Consider the following 21449-nt stretch of genomic DNA (forward strand, 5'->3'; position numbering starts at 1 on the left):
TAACGTTCTTTCTCGTCAATTTCGTCAACGGAGAAGCAATCTTAGAAAAGTCTTGGATAAACCGACGATAATAACCGGCCAATCCTAGAAAACTTCGAATTTTTGTAGGCGTAGTCGGTCGTCCCCAACTCTTCACCGTTTCTATCTTCCCCGGATCTACTTGAATACCGTCCTTATTCACAATATGACCAAGGAATTGAACTTCCATTAGCCAAAATTCACATTTGGATAATTTAGCATACAACTTCTCCTTCCGCAACGTCTTCAACACACCCCGCAAATGATGTTCATGTTCCTTCATACCCTTCGAATAGACAAGTATGTTGTCAATGAACACAATTACCGACTTGTCCATCATAGGTTGGCACACTCAGTTCATAAGATCCATGAATGCCGTCGGTGCATTAGTAAGACCAAAAGGCATTACCACAAACTCAAAATGCCCATAACGCATTCGAAAAGCCGTTTTCTCAATATCTTCCTCACGGACCCGCATTTGGTGATAGCCGGACCGTAGGTCGATTTTAGAGAAATACGTTGCACCTTGGAGTTGGTCGAACAAATCGTCAATCCGAGGCAATGGATAACGATTCTTGATCATCACTTTATTCAACTCCTGATAATCGATGCACATCCGCATACTACCATCCTTCTTCTTCACAAATAAAACCGGAGTGCGCCATGGCGAAGCACTCGGTCGAATGAAACCCTTCTCAAGCAACACTTGGGTTTGATTTAACAACTCTTGTATTTCCGTTGGTGCTAAACGATAAGGAGTTTTAGCAATGGGGGTAGCCCCCGGAACCAACTCAATGCGAAATTCAACTTGTCTTTTCGCTGGAACACCCGGTAACTCATCCGGAAAAACGTCTTCAAATTCACTTACCACCGAAATTTCAAGAATGGATGGTGGCTCATCTCGAGTATCAACAACATGGGCAAGAAAAGCCATGCCACCGCTAACAAGGAAATGACGTGCCCGTGCAAAAGTGCATATCGGCACAAGTCTTCTTCGTTTATCACCGTGAATAATTAACTCTCCCCCACTTGGGGTCTTTACCCGAATAAACTTATCATGGCATGCAATATCGGCTCTATAACGATCAAGCCAATCCATACCAACGACGATATCAAAATCACCCAAAGTCATCGGAATGAGATCGATTTTAAAACTTTCGGCACCAAACACAACATTACAATTTCTACACACATCAACCACTAGCACCGTCTTGCCATCCGCTATTTCAACTTCTACCGGACGACTTAACTTAACTAGCGGTTTATTTAACTTAGACACAAATCTTGGAGACACAAACGACAAATTAGCACCACCATCAAAAAGTATCCGTGCCGGATTAGAGTTAACCATGAAAGTACCTGAAATAACTTCGTTGGATTGCTTGACCTCCTCATTCGTCATCAAATAGTTGCGACCCCTAGCCGTGCCCGCCGCTTTCTCCAACCTTTCAACATGATCGGTGTTCAAACCGGGACACCCCGGCCTCTTGTGCCCTTCTTTACCACAATTATAACAAGTAACTTTGTTCGGCGCATTGGTACAATCACGAGCCATGTGCCCTCTTTGTTTACAATTGAAACACGTGGGCCCGTAACCCAGAGTATCACCTTTCTTCACGCTATTTGCACCTTCGGAACCCTTCTTTGACTTCTTGTTTGAAAAGTTCGAATGACTTGATCCTTCAAACTTTCTTTTAGAAAAAGTAAAATTGCTTTTTCTTGGAACCTCCGGCTCAAAACCCCGAGCCAATTCAAATAACTCTTCAAAAGACTTAGCCATTCCCCGACTAATCTTACCCTTCAACTCATCATTCATGGTACGGTAGAAATCCTTCATCAACTTGTGATCGTAACCAACATATTCCGGACAAAAACGAGTCTTTGCCAAGAAGGTAGACTTGAGAGTAACCAAGTCCATTGAACCTTGTCGCAAATTGTGCAACTCGTCCCGGATTCTATCAAGGTCGGAAGAAGTTCGGTATTCCTTGAAAAATTCCTTCTTAAACTCTTCCCACGTCAAGCTCATACATTGCTCTTCACCATATAATTGGATTTTATCATCCCACCACAACTTCGCCTCTTTTCGTAACATGCTAGAACCATACCTCGCCTTCTTCTCGGGAGGACATTCCGCGGTACAGAAAGCTTCCTCGATATCAGAAATCCAACATGTGCTTTTCAACGGATCTCGTACCCCATTAAACATCGGGGGTTGAGCATCCTTGAAATTTTTGTAATGGAAGTTCCGCCTTCCATTCCTACCGTTACCATCACCCCCTTCGCCCCGAGGATGAATGTTTCTAGCTTCTAATGCCTCCTCGATCGCGGCATTCATTCGCTCATTTATCATTTCGGTTACTTGCCCATCAACCGATTCTTGGAAAACCTTTCGGACATCGTTAAGAAATTCTATTTTTAGCCTTTTAAAGATGGCCTCAACCTTGGCCGTGAGTTCAACGTCCTCGCTCGTGCCTCCTTCATTGGTATCATGTCCATTTCTCATCTTCATTCTATAAAACGAAGTAAATTAAATAACGAACGAAAAGACATGACACAATATACATGAATACCACACCGCCCCATCTTGCTCAACAATTATCGTACATCGCTTGTTCGACACGATTTGAACCCGTAACAATGGTAGCTAGTCATTGTTACACGATCACATCGCATTAACTTGCTAGTACAACGTCTATCTCGCTTGATGATTGCAAAACACTACACAAAACAATTAGCGCATAGTTAGTTCACCTAAAACTAGGCACTAACCAATCCCCGGTCAGACCCGTCTCCTACAAGTCCCGCATAACGCGCATACACAATAAAGTCTAAGTCTAGGCACCTATCTCAAGTCACCTAAATCCCTTAGACCATGCTCTGATACCACTTGTAACAACCCAAACCAATAACCAACCAATTACGCGAAACAATTTTTTTTATATCAGGAGAGTGCGCCACGCGCACCACCTCAGGGTGCGCGGCGCGCACAAGCGCAAATCAGTTCGGTCCGGTTTTGTCCATTTTCAAATAAAGATCTCCCACTTCCCGACATATTTAGACGAAACGCTTTTCACAACATGTTCTAGTATGAAAAACTCATACGATTCAATCATAAAATGAGTTTTACAAAATGGGGCCCACATCGGCCGTTTTACGAGTTTCGTTCAAAACATCCAAGTTCGACCATAAGAGTTTAAATTCCAAACGACACTATGAGCATGGTGTTTGGGGGTTAAATGAAATGTCCCGTTCTTATTGATTAAAAACGTTCCATATTAATTGATTTCGTTGCGAGGTTTTGACCTCTATATGAGACGTTTTTCAAAGACTGCATTCATTTTAAAACAAACCATAACCTTTATTTCATCAATAAAGGTTTAAAAAGCTTTACGTAGATTATCAAATAATGATAATCTAAAATATCCTGTTTACACATGACCATTACATAATGGTTTACAATACAAATATGTTACAACAAAATAAGTTTCTTGAATGCAGTTTTTACACAATATCATACAAGCATGGACTCCAAATCTCGTCCTTATTTAAGTATGCAATAGCGGAAGCTCTTAATAATCACCTGAGAATGAACATGCTTAAAACGTCAACAAAAATGTTGGTGAGTTATAGGTTTAACCTATATATATTAAATCGTAACAATAGACCACAAGATTTCATATTTCAATACACATCCCATACATAGAGATAAAAATCATTCATATGGTGAACACCTGGTAACCGACATTAACAAGATGCATATATAAGAATATCCCCATCATTCCGGGACACCCTTCGGATATGATATAAATTTCGAAGTACTAAAGCATCCGGTACTTTGGATGGGGTTTGTTAGGCCCAATAGATCTATCTTTAGGATTCGCGTCAATTAGGGTGTCTGTTCCCTAATTCTTAGATTACCAGACTTAATAAAAAGGGGCATATTCGATTTCGATAATTCAACCATAGAATGTAGTTTCACGTACTTGTGTCGATTTTGTAAATCATTTATAAAACCTGCATGTATTCTCATCCCAAAAATATTAGATTTTAAAAGTGGGACTATAACTCACTTTCACAGATTTTTACTTCGTCGGGAAGTAAGACTTGGCCACTGGTTGATTCACGAACCTATAACAATATATACATATATATCAAAGTATGTTCAAAATATATTTACAACACTTTTAATATATTTTGATGTTTTAAGTTTATTAAGTCAGCTGTCCTCGTTAGTAACCTACAACTAGTTGTCCACAGTTAGATGTACAGAAATAAATCGATAAATATTATCTTGAATCAATCCACGACCCAGTGTATACGTATCTCAGTATTGATCACAACTCAAACTATATATATTTTGGAATCAACCTCAACCCTGTATAGCTAACTCCAACATTCACATATAGAGTGTCTATGGTTGTTCCGAAATATATATAGATGTGTCGACATGATAGGTCGAAACATTGTATACGTGTCTATGGTATCTCAAGATTACATAATATACAATACAAGTTGATTATGTTATGGTTGGAATAGATTTGTTACCAATTTTCACGTAGCTAAAATAAGAAAAATTATCCAATCTTGTTTTACCCATAACTTCTTCATTTTAAATCCGTTTTGAGTGAATCAAATTGCTATGGTTTCATATTGAACTCTATTTTATGAATCTAAACAGAAAAAGTATAGGTTTATAGTCGGAAAAATAAGTTACAAGTCGTTTTTGTAAAGGTAGTCATTTCAGTCGAAAGAACGACGTCTAGATGACCATTTTAGAAAACATACTTCCACTTTGAGTTTAACCATAATTTTTGGATATAGTTTTATGTTCATAATAAAAATCATTTTCTCAGAATAACAACTTTTAAATCAAATTTTATCATAGTTTTTAATTAACTAACCCAAAACAGCCCGCGGTGTTACTACGACGGCGTAAATCCGGTTTTACAGTGTTTTTCATGTTTCCAGGTTTTAAATCATTAAGTTAGCATATCATATAGATATAGAACATGTGTTTAGTTGATTTTAAAATTCAAGTTAGAAGGATTAACTTTTGTTTGCGAACAAGTTTAGAATTAACTAAACTATGTTCTAGTGATTACAAGTTTAAACCTTCGAATAAGATAGCTTTATATGTATGAATCGAATGATGTTATGAACATCATTACTACCTTAAGTTCCTTGGATAAACCTACTGGAAAAGGTAAAAATGGATCTAGCTTCAACGGATCCTTGGATGGCTTGAAGTTCTTGAAGCAGAATCATGACACGAAAACAAGTTCAAGTAAGATCATCACTTGAAATAAGATTGTTATAGTTATAGAAATTGAACCAAAGTTTAAATATGATTATTACCTTGTATTAGAATGATAACCTACTGTAAGAAACAAAGATTTCTTGAGGTTGGATGATCACCTTACAAGATTGGAAGTGAGCTAGCAAACTTGAAAGTATTCTTGATTTTATGTAACTAGAACTTGTAGAATATATGAAGAACACTTAGAACTTGAAGATAGAACTTGAGAGAGATCAATTAGATGAAGAAAATTGAAGAATGAAAGTGTTTGTAGGTGTTTTTGGTCGTTGGTGTATGGATTAGATATAAAGGATATGTAATTTTGTTTTCATGTAAATAAGTCATGAATGATTACTCATATTTTTGTAATTTTATGAGATATTTCATGCTAGTTGCCAAATGATGGTTCCCACATGTGTTAGGTGACTCACATGGGCTGCTAAGAGCTGATCATTGGAGTGTATATACCAATAGTACATACATCTAAAAGCTGTGTATTGTACGAGTACGAATACGGGTGCATACGAGTAGAATTGTTGATAAAACTGAACGAGGATGTAATTGTAAGCATTTTTGTTAAGTAGAAGTATTTTGATAAGTGTATTGAAGTCTTTCAAAAGTGTATAAATACATATTAAAACACTACATGTATATACATTTTAACTGAGTCGTTAAGTCATCGTTAGTCGTTACATGTAAGTGTTGTTTTGAAACCTTTAGGTTAACGATCTTGTTAAATGTTGTTAACCCAATGTTTATAATATCAAATGAGATTTTAAATTATTATATTATCATGATATTATCATGTATGAATATCTCTTAATATGATATATATACATTAAATGTCTTTACAACGATAATCGTTACATATATGTCTCGTTTAAAAATCATTAAGTTAGTAGTCTTGTTTTTACATATGTAGTTCATTGTTAATATACTTAATGATATGTTTACTTATCATAGTATCATGTTAACTATATATATATATATCCATATATATGTCATCATATAGTTTTTACAAGTTTTAACGTTCGTGAATCACCGGTCAACTTGGGTGGTCAATTGTCTATATGAAACATATTTCAATTAATCAAGTCTTAACAAGTTTGATTGCTTAACATGTTGAAACATTTAATCATGTAAATATCAATCTCAGTTAATATATATAAACATGGAAAAGTTCGGGTCACTACAGTACCTACCCGTTAAATAAATTTCGTCCCGAAATTTTAAGCTGTTGAAGGTGTTGACGAATCTTCTGGAAATAGATGCGGGTATTTCTTCTTCATCTAATCTTCATGCTCCCAGGTGAACTCGGGTCCTCTACAAGCATTCCATCGAACCTTAACAATTGGTATCTTGTTTTGCTTAAGTCTTTTAACCTCACGATCCATTATTTCGACGGGTTCTTCGATGAATTGAAGTTTTTCGTTGATTTGGATTTCATCTAACGGAATAGTGAGATCTTCTTTAGCAAAACATTTCTTCAAATTCGAGACGTGGAAAGTGTTATGTACAGCCGCAAGTTGTTGAGGTAACTCAAGTCGGTAAGCTACTGGTCCGACACGATCAATAATCTTGAATGGTCCAATATACCTTGGATTTAATTTCCCTCGTTTACCAAATTGAACAACGCCTTTCCAAGGTGCAACTTTAAGCATGACCATCTCTCCAATTTCAAATTCTATATCTTTTCTTTTAATGTCAGCGTAGCTCTTTTGTCGACTTTGGGCGGTTTTCAACCGTTGTTGAATTTGGATGATCTTCTCGGTAGTTTCTTGTATAATCTCCGGACCTGTAATCTGTCTATCCCCCACTTCACTCCAACAAATCGGAGACCTGCACTTTCTACCATAAAGTGCTTCAAACGGCGCCATCTCAATGCTTGAATGGTAGCTGTTGTTGTAGGAAAATTCTGCTAACGGTAGATGTCGATCCAACTGTTTCCGAAATCAATAACACATGCTCGTAGCATGTCTTCAAGCGTTTGTATCGTCCTTTCGCTCTGCCCATCAGTTTGTGGATGATAGGCAGTACTCATGTCTAGACGAGTTCCTAATGCTTGCTGTAATGTCTGCCAGAATCTTGAAATAAATCTGCCATCCCTATCAGAGATAATAGAGATTGGTATTCCATGTCTGGAGATGACTTCCTTCAAATACAGTCGTGCTAACTTCTCCATCTTGTCATCTTCTCTTATTGGCAGGAAGTGTGCTGATTTGGTGAGACGATCAACTATTACCCAAATAGTATCAAAACCACTTGCAGTCCTTGGCAATTTAGTGATGAAATCCATGGTAATGTTTTCCCATTTCCATTCTGGGATTTCGGGTTGTTGAAGTAGACCTGATGGTTTCTGATGCTCAGCTTTGACCTTAGAGCACGTCAAACATTCTCCTACGTATTTAGCAACATCGGCTTTCATACCCGGCCACCAAAAATGTTTCTTGAGATCCTTGTACATCTTCCCCGTTCCAGGATGTATTGAGTATCTGGTTTTATGAGCTTCTCTAAGTACCATTTCTCTCATATCTCCAAATTTTGGTACCCAAATCCTTTCAGCCCTATACCGGGTTCCGTCTTCCCGAATATTAAGATGCTTCTCCGATCCTTTGGGTATTTCATCCTTTAAATTTCCCTCTTTTAAAACTCCTTGTTGCGCCTCCTTTATTTGAGTAGTAAGTGAAAGGACCCGTTCATATACATTATAAACGATTCACAATAGTTAATTACATTGCGAGGTATTTGACCTCTATATGATACATTTTACAAACATTGCATTCGTTTTTAAAAGACAATCTTTCTTTACATCGAAAATTGACAGGCATGCATACCATTTCATAATATCCACTATCCAACTATAAATTGATTTAATAATAATCTTTGATGAACTCAATGACTCGAATGCAACGTTCTTCGAAATATGCTATGAAAGACTCCAAGTAATATCTTTAAAATGAGCAAATGCACAGCGGAAGATTTCTTTAACACCTGAGAATAAACATGCTTTAAAGTGTCAACCAAAAGGTTGGTGAGTTCATTAGTTTATCATAATCATTTATTTCCATCATTTTAATAGACCACAAGAATTTCATTTCCAGTTCTCATAAATATACGTCCCATGCATAGAGACAAAAATAATCATTCATATGGTGAACACCTGGTAACCGACATTAACTAGATACATATAAGAATATCCCCTATCATTCCGGGATCCTCCTTCGGACATGATATAAATTTCGAAGTACTAAAGCATCCGGTACTTTGGATGGGGTTTGTTAGGCCCAATAGATCTATCTTTAGGATTCGCGTCAATTAGGGTGTCTGTTCCCTAATTCTTAGATTACCAGACTTTAATAAAAAGGGGCATATTCGATTTCGATAATTCAACCATAGAATGTAGTTTCAATTACTTGTGTCTATTTCGTAAAACAGTTATAAAAACAGCGCATGTATTCCCAGTCCCAAAAATATATATTACAAAAACATTTAAAAAGGGATTAATGAAACTCACCATACTGTATTTCGTAGTAAAAATACATATAACGTCATTGAACAAGTGCAAGGTTGGCCTCGGATTCACGAACCTAAATTAATTATATATATTTATGTGTTGGTCAATATTTGTCTAACAAATTAGGTCAAGTCATAGTGTACCACAATCCTAATGCTCGAGACTAATATGCAAAAGTCAACAAAAGTAAATTTGACTCAAAATAATTTCCAAAAATCTATACATGATTAATATATAGTTTAAATATCGTTGTTTTATATTTTTAAATATTTTTAAAAGATTTATTAGAGTAAATAATATAATTTATTTATTAATAAATAAAATTTTATATTAAATTTATATAATAAAATATACTTTTATATATATTAAGTAATAAAATTTATAGGGTTCATTTAATATCATAAAGATAATATGATAGGTATTATTAAAGTAAGTTATTACACGTAGTAAAATATGTTTGTATCACATATTTATTTTATAAAATAATATCTATAATGATAGTAAGTAAAAGTTGTATTATTTTGTAATAATAATAATTATTATAAAAATATCAATATTTATAATTACTAAGATGATGTTATGATAAAACGATAATTCTAATTATGATAACTTTAATATTTACGATAATTTTTAATATTATCTTTAAAATAATAATTCTATTTAAAATAATAATAATAATGATATTTTATAGTAACAATGACATTTCTATTAAAATGATAATTTTTGTTAAAATGATAGTTTTAATACTAACGATACTTTTAATAATAATAGTAATGATAAAAATAATAAGAACGATAATTTTATCTAAATCAATATCTTATAATATTTTAATTTCATCATGATACTCTTACCCATTATTTCCTAATCGTTTCGTTTAATAGCTTTTAATCGTCTTTTATATCGTGTTCATAATAATGATAATAATAGTAATCAAAATAATTAGGTGTTACAAATATTTGTTTTAATTACACTAATATTAATAATGATAGTTACTATAACATTATTAATGATAATACTAATAATTATAATTATCTTAATGATAATATAGTAATAATAATAATAACAATAACAATAACCATTTTTAAATAATGATATATATATTAATAATGATAATAATAATAATAATAATACCAATAATAATAATAATAATAATAATAATAATAATAATAATTGGATAATAATAATAATACTAATTATAACTTTAACGATAATAACGATAGTAATAATAAAAAAAATAACAATTTTTAATGATAAATCCCTTTTATTGATAAAGATAATAATAATGATAATAATAAGATAAAACTAGAACGACGATAAAAACGACGATAATAATAATCATTTTTAATAAAAATATCGAAAATTCAATTGATTATAACTTCTAATCCGTTCATCGAAACCATTCGATATCTAAAGGAAAAGTTCTTAATTTTTCGCTAGCTTTCCAAGGACATGCATATCTTATACCTTATCTCAACCGCAAGTGTAACTAATTCAACATTCAACCTAACCTGTCTAATGGCAATATCAAAAGTACAAGCATGCATAATCCTAAATACTCGAGCACTAGTCAGGGATACACTATTAGTATGTAAAAGTTAAATTATGAGTACTCACGTATCAATATTGAGATTCAATATTGCAGGAAAGGTACGTAGACGCAACGGAAATGATAAACACTATATTGACCTCACGAGCATACCCATGAACCATACTCAATCACCTCCATAGCTATAACCCATAATTTCCTTAATCCTATCCCACTCGAAAAACAATTTCGAAATCACTCGGACAGCACTCCGTCGTAATATTTTATGTATACTAATAATATCTTGAAGTAATACGAAGTAAATATATATATGTAAATCGATTGAGAGAGTTTAGAGAAAAATATTTTCAAGTTTCTATGAAATAATGAAACCTATTGAATTCTATTTATAATAGATTTTTGAATTATTAAAGTAAATTATTAAAGTATGAATTATTAAAGTGAATTATTAAAGTATGAATTATTAAAGTGAATTATTAAAGTATGAATTATTAAAGTGAATTATTAAAGTATGAATTATTAAAGTGAATTATTAAAGTTAAAGTAAAGTAAAAATAAAGTAAAGGTAAAGTTTAAGTATAGTAAAAGTATAAAACTATGTACGTATAATACGCGTATAAATATATAATATTAATTTAAATTGTTATATGTATTTAATAAAATAAAATATAAATATCGTTATCTTTATCATACTAGTTAAGTAATGAGTTGTCAAAAGTGGTTCTAGATATTTATAAAAGTTATATACGTTTTAATAATAAAGTTCTTTTTAAACTGAAAACGTTTTTGTACGTTTGAAACTAAATAGATCAATCGAGTATTTATGAGATTCAATCTTCCACTATCCTTTGTCTAGTTCTCAATGATTGACAATTTGTTCTTATTTATAAATCACTTTACCATTTTCCGAATATTGTTAAAATGGAAAGATTTCTCAAATCAACGTGGGCCTTTCAACAGAGACTTGTAATCATAATTCAATATATCTGATAATTCAATCATTTGATCTTATCTTCTAATTCCATTGATAAACATTTTAAAACAGATACAATCATATAAAGTATTTAATCTAATATTGTGTTTGCGTTTCAAGTTATAATATATATACACATATACATATATAATCATATTCGTTTAATGGTTCGTGAATCGTTGGAACTTGGTCGAGGTTGAATGAATGTATGAACATAGTTTAAAATTCTTGAAATTTAACTTAACAAATATTGCTTATCGTGTCGGAAACATATAAAGATTAAAGTTTAAATTTGGTTGGAAATTTCCGGGTTATCACAGTACCTACCCGTTAAAGAAATTTCGTCCCGAAATTTGAGTGAGGTCGTCATGGCTAGCAATAAATATGTTTTCTTGACGAATATGAGCTGATAAATAGAGTTTTCATCATTACAGAATAATACAGATAAAATAATTCGATTATTCGAAGAGCACGAATGAAACTATCATGAGAGAGGTCCCAACGGGCATCGTCCACCTTCGCCCAAAAACTTGCCCAAATTTTTAGCCGTTAGTAAAATAAAAATAAAAAATTTTTAACGGCTATCCCAACGGTCACTTTTACACTATAAAAACACCAACCATATACATCATTTTATACACTCAAACATATATATATATATTTTTTTATTTCCACCTTTCTCAAAATCAAAATCAAACACTCCCAAACTGCAAAATGTTAACACTTCCCCCAATGATTGTTTCATTCAACGTTCATTACGGAGGTGATTTTCGTAATCAAATGAAGGAATATAAGTGGGGCGACAGTATTTCGTTTGAAGATATCGACATTCGTGATGTTGGTTTACAAGACTTGCTATCCTTTCTGAAGGAAAAAGTTCCGTGTGAATTCACGTCTGTGTTCTTTTATAAAGACGATTATGATGCGGATTGTAGGGCAAGTTTTCTGTGTACCAATGATCAATGGTACTTTATAAAAGATACCATTGAAGATCGCGGTAAACGCATTTCTTTGTATGTGGTTCTTGAAGATGAAGAGACGTTGGGTTATCGTTACCTCGATGAATCAGCTGAAACAGCAGTTGAGGCATCAAGAGAAATACCGATGTCTCCAGAGTACCTCACGGATGGTGAAATGACTGGTGAACGCTACTTTGCAGATGACAATTGACGACGACGAGTAGTTTGATTGTAATCTTTTAATTTTTAATTGTCGTGATGTTTTAAATTTTTAATTATTGTAATTTCGGTGTTGTTGTCGAGTTTTATATCTTCCTTTATGTTTCGAAGCTCTTCGTCTTTTTAATCTCCTCTCGATCTCTAGTAAAACGAGTAATGGTCTAGAATTTGTAAGTATGGAGTTTCGAATGAATTTAATGTTATAATCAAGAAAGAACGTAATAGCACGATTTGATTCGTCAAATTACCAGGATCATTGAGAATAGAGCTATCAAGAATATACTTTCTTGATATGTTCAGAAGTTAATTAGAATAAAAGAGTTATGTAACATGACACATGATGGTGGTATGATCTACTGTGAACGATCATGTCCCTTTAGAACTCAGCATGACTTACTGTAATATAATCACGTTGATCAAGTGTCATTATATTATACTAACTCATGCATCAGTTCCCAACATTACCTCAATAACATTCATATTTTAAGCTCGAAAGTTTACAGAATATAGAAACTAACAGTTTATATATGATGTAACACTGATAGCACGAAGAGATAAATGCTTTCAGATAGTATTAGTTATAAAAATATATTCAGAAATATCGAGGATATTTATAATGAAAGATACGATAATATCTCGGAATATCTAAGATTAGAGGGTGATAGAAACTATTAGCTGCAAGGGTTTAGAGTGAGAAGCAAGATATTTACTAAAGACTTTAGCAGACATTGAATCATTTAGATTCTTTGAAGTCAAACTTATTATTTATGATTTGTCCACGGCTTTCTTCCTAGTTTCGCATAATCTGCTTTTCGGTACTAAATTTTCTATTGAATGTTTCCAATATAATGATACACAGGAAGCATAAGGAGGCATATAATTTCAAACGAGAATATTTATGAAGATATCCTCATAAATATCGAAGATATTGATGATGATATTTTGGAATTTCTAAGTTCGATGGTTGATGGAGAAAGATTTTTCGCAAGATTTTAACATGAATTCGGAGCAAGATATTCTCTAAAGATTTCAACGAATCCGGAATTACCTGAATTCTTTGAATATAGGGTTTGGTCCTTGTATTTGTCCTTGGTCTCCTTTGTGATTAGCTCAATCCGTTTTCCAGTTCCACTTTTTCTGAGCTTTTCCAACATACTATTCTTTATCATCAACTTCCGATGATTAAGGTCGTTTACGGTTGTCTATGGTTTCTACTGCTTCATTCAGCTTTTTCAACATTCAGAGTATTGATTTGTGACTGAGTGCTTTTCAGAATTTCAGAATGAGAAATCGTAATTCTTAGAGATAAATGTCATACATATAACTGTTGATGTAGCTATGCTGTGAGTTTTCAAAGTACTGATTGCTGATTCCCGGTAATTGGTATGGCAGTTCTTGTTACAAGATGCGGATGATTATATGATAGGGTTTAAATGAATAAATATAATGATTTGTCAGAGAGATTTATGCCAAGAAGCAACGAGGTTACTGGTACGTCTGCTGGTGATATGGTGGAATATAAAAGAATTCTCTGGTATCAAAAGGGTAATCGTATATATCAAGATTATAGTATGGCTACTTCGAATGACAAGTCAAAGTTGACTTGCTGTAGCTGTGACAAAATTGACTACTTTGAAAGGGATCGCAAAGTTATTTTTTATTTTTTTTTTTTGCTAATAAATGTCAAAGGATCTGATGCGGCTACGTGTTAAACTTTTACTCAATTATCGAGAGTTTCTCAGGTGCATACCTATATGCATAAATTTTTCTTCTGTAGATGAAGTTCGGTTGGTTCATCCTCTCGATTGAGGTGTTTTCAAGAATCATGAAAGGTTTAAACGCAGATTGTAATCGTCAAAATACAAATGAGGTTTAAGATGAAATCAAGTGGCAAACTTGAAGAATTGTTTAGTTTCATAAGTTATAATCAATATTTTAATTCATTTTAATTGTTCAATGTTGATAGTCCTCAGTTGATTGTCCACAGTTAGCAATACACTAATTCATATATAATTATATATATAATATTCGAATTAATATGTATTGTGACCCGTGTACATGTCTCAGACTCGATCACAACTCAAAGTATATATATTATTGTAGAATCAACCTCAACCCTGTATAGAGAACTCGATCATTACTGCATATAGAGTGTCTATGGTGATTCCAAATAATATATATAGATGCGTCGATATGATATGTCAAAACCTTGTATACGTGTCCCGATATTTAAAGTGCGTAAAATAAATAACAGAAATTAAATAACGATAAATAAAATGCGTAAAGTAAATAACAGAAATTAAATGACGATAAATAAAATTGCGAGAATGTAACTTGCGATAATTAAATTGCGATAAATAAAATGTAATCAGTTAGCTAGGAACAATTAGCTAGGAACAGTTAGCGTGGATTCTTAACAAAATTTCTCATAGTTAATTTGTTTGTTTCTAACAAATTTTATTTTTGTCAAATGTTTTCTTCATTATGCCACTTGTTGGATTCTGATAAATCAAAATCCCGATATGAAATTGTATGAATATGGTTATTCTGTGGTGAATGGATTTGTATATCGGTGGATGTAAGTAGGATAGTAAGTGACTGTTGAATCAGATTCAAAGAATGTACAGTGTATCTTATTAATGTGAAATTTAAATATTTCTCGGGTATTACCTACCCGTTAAAATATTTTCACCATTAATTGTTTGTACAAAAGAATTTTTAGTTACAATCTTTATGAAAATATACTTACATATATATTCTCTTCAGATGTAATCATGGATTTAATGAGTTTATATGATATCAATCTCATTTGTTTTTTTTTGGTTTGAGCTAGAATAAATAATCTCTAAGACTTTAGAGATTACATAACTGTCATGAAGAACGAAAATAATTGATGTAGAACGATACGTAGATTGATGATTATAATCGATGTACAGAATGAGATGTTGAGGCATGGATTGTTGATGGTTTATGTTGCTGTTGGTGGTACTGTTGATGCTGTTGTTGTTGCTGAAGCTGGTACGTTTTGCACCATATTCTTCAAATTTATTTTTCGAGCGCGAAGTTTGTTGACTTCTTCTATTATTCCGGGATGATTGTCGGTTGGAACGAGAGAATGAATAAGGTTTAAAATTTTAGATAGAATATAATCTTGGCGAGATATTCGGGAAATGAGAGAGAAAATAGTATTACGAACAGGTTCGCTGGTAAATGCTTCAGGTTCATCGCCAAGAGGTAAATTCGGTTGGTGGAAGGGATCGCCTTCTTCGCGTCTCCATTGATTAAGTCGACTACGAACCCATCAAGTGAATTGGGGATGACTGATTGTTTGATTCATTCTGGTGACGCTGATAGGTGAAACTCCATATCGGAATAGTTGTTGGAATCCGAGGAATTCGAACTGGTTGAAGGATTCATCTAGTACGATCAGATGAAGGATTTTCGATAAGAACTAGATTATAGGATGTAGATTAGTACCCTGCAATACATAATTTACATATGTATATATAATACTAAAATCCCATCAGTTACGGAGGGATCTACGGAAGTTGTCAGGCAAAGTTACAGTAACCGATATGCTAAGATATGACGTAGCAGATACACTAAGATATGAATTTTGTCTATACACTATTCATGCAGTCAATGCAATAAGATGTGTCTAGACTAAGGATGATAAGCAAGTGATTCTCTAAGAATGATAAACAGGTAATTTTCTACACGAAATGATAAGCAAAACTTTTGACATGCAGACACGGTCGAAGTCCAGACTCACTAATGCATCCTAACGACTATCAGTTAGACACACTAACGCAAGACCCGGTTCGCTAAGACCACCGCTCTGATACCAACTGAAAGGACCCGTTCATATACATTATAAACGATCCACAATAGTTGATTACATTGCGAGGTATTTGACCTCTATATGATACATTTTACAAACATTGCATTCGTTTTTAAAAGACAATCTTTCTTTACATCGAAAATTGACAGGCATGCATACCATTTCATAATATCCACTATCCAACTATAAATTGATTTAATAATAATCTTTGATGAACTCAATGACTCGAATGCAACGTTCTTCGAAATATGCTATGAAAGACTCCAAGTAATATCTTTAAAATGAGCAAATGCACAGCGGAAGATTTCTTTAACACCTGAGAATAAACATGCTTTAAAGTGTCAACCAAAAGGTTGGTGAGTTCATTAGTTTATCATAATCATTTATTTCCATCATTTTAATAGACCACAAGAATTTCATTTCCAGTTCTCATAAATATACGTCCCATGCATAGAGACAAAAATAATCATTCATATGGTGAACACCTGGTAACCGACATTAACTAGATACATATAAGAATATCCCCTATCATTCCGGGATCCTCCTTCGGACATGATATAAATTTCGAAGTACTAAAGCATCCGGTACTTTGGATGGGGTTTGTTAGGCCCAATAGATCTATCTTTAGGATTCGCGTCAATTAGGGTGTCTGTTCCCTAATTCTTAGATTACCAGACTTTAATAAAAAGGGGCATATTCGATTTCGATAATTCAACCATAGAATGTAGTTTCAATTACTTGTGTCTATTTCGTAAAACAGTTATAAAAACAGCGCATGTATTCCCAGTCCCAAAAATATATATTACAAAAACATTTAAAAAGGGATTAATGAAACTCACCATACTGTATTTCGTAGTAAAAATACATATAACGTCATTGAACAAGTGCAAGGTTGGCCTCGGATTCACGAACCTAAATTAATTATATATATTTATGTGTTGGTCAATATTTGTCTAACAAATTAGGTCAAGTCATAGTGTACCACAATCCTAATGCTCGAGACTAATATGCAAAAGTCAACAAAAGTAAATTTGACTCAAAATAATTTCCAAAAATCCATACATGATTAATATATAGTTTAAATATCGTTGTTTTATATTTTTAAATATTTTTAAAAGATTTATTAGAGTAAATAATATAATTTATTTATTAATAAATAAAATTTTATATTAAATTTATATAATAAAATATACTTTTATATATATTAAGTAATAAAATTTATAGGGTTCATTTAATATCATAAAGATAATATGATAGGTATTATTAAAGTAAGTTATTACACGTAGTAAAATATGTTTGTATCACATATTTATTTTATAAAATAATATCTATAATGATAGTAAGTAAAAGTTGTATTATTTTGTAATAATAATAATTATTATAAAAATATCAATATTTATAATTACTAAGATGATGTTATGATAAAACGATAATTCTAATTATGATAACTTTAATATTTACGATAATTTTTAATATTATCTTTAAAATAATAATTCTATTTAAAATAATAATAATAATGATATTTTATAGTAACAATGACATTTCTATTAAAATGATAATTTTTGTTAAAATGATAGTTTTAATACTAACGATACTTTTAATAATAATAGTAATGATAAAAATAATAAGAACGATAATTTTATCTAAATCAATATCTTATAATATTTTAATTTCATCATGATACTCTTACCCATTATTTCCTAATCGTTTCGTTTAATAGCTTTTAATCGTCTTTTATATCGTGTTCATAATAATGATAATAATAGTAATCAAAATAATTAGGTGTTACAAATATTTGTTTTAATTACACTAATATTAATAATGATAGTTACTATAACATTATTAACGATAATACTAATAATTATAATTATCTTAATGATAATATAGTAATAATAATAATAACAATAACAATAACCATTTTTAAATAATGATATATATATTAATAATGATAATAATAATAATAATACCAATAATAATAATAATAATAATAATAATAATTGGATAATAATAATAATAATACTAATTATAACTTTAACGATAATAACGATAGTAATAATAAAAAAAATAACAATTTTTAATGATAAATCCCTTTTATTGATAAAGATAATAATAATGATAATAATAAGATAAAACTAGAACGACGATAAAAACGACGATAATAATAATCATTTTTAATAAAAATATCGAAAATTCAATTGATTATAACTTCTAATCCGTTCATCGAAACCATTCGATATCTAAAGGAAAAGTTCTTAATTTTTCGCTAGCTTTCCAAGGACATGCATATCTTATACCTTATCTCAACCGCAAGTGTAACTAATTCAACATTCAACCTAACCTGTCTAATGGCAATATCAAAAGTACAAGCATGCATAATCCTAAATACTCGAGCACTAGTCAGGGATACACTATTAGTATGTAAAAGTTAAATTATGAGTACTCACGTATCAATATTGAGATTCAATATTGCAGGAAAGGTACGTAGACGCAACGGAAATGATAAACACTATATTGACCTCACGAGCATACCCATGAACCATACTCAATCACCTCCATAGCTATAACCCATAATTTCCTTAATCCTATCCCACTCGAAAAACAATTTCGAAATCACTCGGACAGCACTCCGTCGTAATATTTTATGTATACTAATAATATCTTGAAATAATACGAAGTAAATATATATATGTAAATCGATTGAGAGAGTTTAGAGAAAAATATTTTCAAGTTTCTATGAAATAATGAAACCTATTGAATTCTATTTATAATAGATTTTTGAATTATTAAAGTAAATTATTAAAGTATGAATTATTAAAGTGAATTATTAAAGTATGAATTATTAAAGTGAATTATTAAAGTATGAATTATTAAAGTGAATTATTAAAGTATGAATTATTAAAGTGAATTATTAAAGTTAAAGTAAAGTAAAAATAAAGTAAAGGTAAAGTTTAAGTATAGTAAAAGTATAAAACTATGTACGTATAATACGCGTATAAATATTAAATATATAATATTAATTTAAATTGTTATATGTATTTAATAAAATAAAATATAAATATCGTTATCTTTATCATACTAGTTAAGTAATGAGTTGTCAAAAGTGGTTCTAGATATTTATAAAAGTTATATACGTTTTAATAATAAAGTTCTTTTTAAACTGAAAACGTTTTTGTACGTTTGAAACTAAATAGATCAATCGAGTATTTATGAGATTCAATCTTCCACTATCCTTTGTCTAGTTCTCAATGATTGACAATTTGTTCTTATTTATAAATCACTTTACCATTTTCCGAATATTGTTAAAATGGAAAGATTTCTCAAATCAACGTGGGCCTTTCAACAGAGACTTGTAATCATAATTCAATATATCTGATAATTCAATCATTTGATCTTATCTTCTAATTCCATTGATAAACATTTTAAAACAGATACAATCATATAAAGTATTTAATCTAATATTTTGTTTGCGTTTCAAGTTATAATATATATACACATATACATATATAATCATATTCGTTTAATGGTTCGTGAATCGTTGGAACTTGGTCGAGGTTGAATGAATGTATGAACATAGTTTAAAATTCTTGAAATTTAACTTAACAAATATTGCTTATCGTGTCGGAAACATATAAAGATTAAAGTTTAAATTTGGTTGGAAATTTCCGGGTTATCACAGTAAGGTTATTATGAATCATTATATTCATAGATTTTACTCGAATGAGTTCTCTGTCCTTCCTGCTCAAGGCATCGGCTACCACATTTGCCTTCTCCGGGTGGTAACGAATCTCAAAGTCGTAATCATTCAATAATTCAATCCACCTACGCTGCCTCATATTCAGTTGTTTCTGATTAAATATGTGTTGAAGACTTTTGTGGTCGGTATATATAATACTTTTGACCCCATATAAGTAGTGCCTCCACGTCTTTAATGCAAAAACAACTGCGCCTAATTCCAAATCATGCGTCGTATAATTTTGTTCATGAATCTTCAATTATCTAGACGCATAAGCAATCACCTTCGTTCGTTGCATTAATACACAACCGAGACCTTGCTTTGATGCGTCACAATAAATCACAAAATCATCATTCCCTTCAGGCAATGACAATATAGGTGCCGTAGTTAGCTTTTTCTTCAATAACTGAAACGCTTTCTCTTGTTCATCCTTCCATTCAAATTTCTTCCCTTTATGCGTTAATGCAGTCAAGGGTTTTGCTATTCTGGAAAAGTCTTGGATGAACCTTCTGTAGTAACCAGCTAGTCCTAAAAACTGGCGTATGTGTTTTGGAGTTTTCGGGGTTTCCCACTTTTCAACAGTTTCTATCTTTGCCGGATCCACCTTAATACCTTCTTTGTTCACTATGTGACCGAGGAATTGAACTTCTTCCAACCAAAATGCACACTTTGAAAACTTAGCGTACAATTCTTCCTTCCTCAATACTTCTAACACCTTTCTCAAATGTTCACCGTGTTCTTGGTCATTCTTTGAGTAAATAAGTATGTCATCAATGAAAACAATGACAAACTTGTCAAGGTATGGTCCACACACTCGGTTCATAAGGTCCATGAACACAGCTGGTGCATTAGTTAAACCAAACGGCATGACCATAAACTCGTAATGACCGTAACGTGTTCTGAAAGCAGTCTTTGGAATATCATCTTCTTTCACCCGCATTTGATGATACCCGGAACGTAAGTCAATCTTTGAATAAACAGACGAGCCTTGTAGTTGATCAAATAAGTCGTCGATTCTCGGTAGTGGGTAGCGGTTCTTGATGGTAAGTTTGTTCAACTCTCGGTAGTCGATACACAACCTGAATGTACCATGTTTCTTCTTGACAAACAAAACAGGAGCTCCCCACGGTGATGTGCTTGGTCGAATGAAACCACGCTCTAAAAGTTCTTGTAATTGGCTTTGCAGTTCTTTCATCTCGCTGGGTGCGAGTCTGTAAGGAGCACGAGCTATTGGTGCAGCTCCTGGTACAAGATCTATTTGAAATTCAACGGATCGATGTGGGGGTAATCCCGGTAATTGTTTCGGAAATACATCGGGAAATTCTTTTGCAATGGGAACATCATTGATGC

Source organism: Rutidosis leptorrhynchoides, chromosome 1 (genome assembly GCF_046630445.1).
Source record: "Rutidosis leptorrhynchoides isolate AG116_Rl617_1_P2 chromosome 1, CSIRO_AGI_Rlap_v1, whole genome shotgun sequence".
Classification (NCBI taxonomy): domain Eukaryota; kingdom Viridiplantae; phylum Streptophyta; class Magnoliopsida; order Asterales; family Asteraceae; genus Rutidosis; species Rutidosis leptorrhynchoides.